Here is a 1,205-nt window from a genome sequence, read left to right on the forward strand (position 1 = left end):
CATTGTCTCCCATATGTTTCAAACAACAAACATAAACCAGGTGATTAAACTCCATAAACAAACAGGGTTTTCCCAGCAACAAATCAACACCTCTCCATGTCTGGTATTTGTGGAATTTGATAAGCCACCCACTTTGCTCCCTCCCCATCCCTGTTATGTCTGTCCTCAGCCTTCTTCATCTTTTATCCCCACCCTGTTTCACCCAGTCTCCAAAGGCAGGCATTCATTGTTAATTAACTGCTGAAACAGCGCAAGCAGCTTGGTTCATGGGATTGAGATGGGAATGGAGCTTTAGGTCGGAGTTTAAACTGATTTGAAAGGCCTAAAAGGCATTGTTTCTCACTCACAAGGAGTGAGGGAGGCAGGAAGGAGGAACATATAAAACAGAAGGAGAGTCAGGGAATGTAACTGGAAAGCCTCAAGCCAATAAATTAAGACACATGTCTTAGTTTGAATGATGGGGGGGAGGGGGTGTGTGTGTTGGTTTTTGGTTTTGTTTTGTTTTTTTAATCAAAGATTCTAGTGTTTCTTGTACTTATGTGTATACTTGCCTTGTATAATGTTTCTGGGCCAGATACCGGTCTTGGTCAGAGTGGTATAAATCTGGAATTATTCAGGATTAGGAAAAACTGCCTGCATACAGGAGTTATGCTGGCATAACAAATAAACTGCCTCTTATTGTGCTGGCTTATCAATAGTACTTAAAATTGCAAGAATGGCCAACATAAATAAGTTGTTATAAATTACTCCCTATTCACTTTCAGTCAGTATTTGCTAAATATCTTGCACTAGTAGCAGTAGATGAATAAATGACTGTATTTGTTTCACATACAGAGGTTTCCATCTCGCTGTGCTGTCTTATCTTACAGACTGTTTTCTGTTATTGACAAAGTGAAGCTGTTAATGCATGTTCTGATTCCATCTCTATCAGTAATAAGCTGAGTTTGGGATAACTGAAATAGTCCTATTATTTGATTATTCCTGCTAAAAATGCCCAATGGCTCAGAGTCTGACATGAAGTTCTCCTCACTTATTTTAGATGCAGATTCCAGTAAGAAACATTCTCGAGACTTGAGGGGTTGATATTTCTATTCTGATTGCTGAGGTTATAGCTGCATCCACAGTAACAACAGTCATCCAATATTCCTGTTGTATTCTGCCTAATTAGAATATGGTCTGTAGTTTTCTCCAGAAATTCATGTTGT

The sequence above is a fragment of the Pezoporus flaviventris genome, unplaced genomic scaffold (assembly GCF_033815535.1).
Source record: "Pezoporus flaviventris isolate CSIRO_AGI_PZ_B2104156 unplaced genomic scaffold, CSIRO_AGI_Pfla_v1 ptg000014l, whole genome shotgun sequence".
Classification (NCBI taxonomy): domain Eukaryota; kingdom Metazoa; phylum Chordata; class Aves; order Psittaciformes; family Psittacidae; genus Pezoporus; species Pezoporus flaviventris.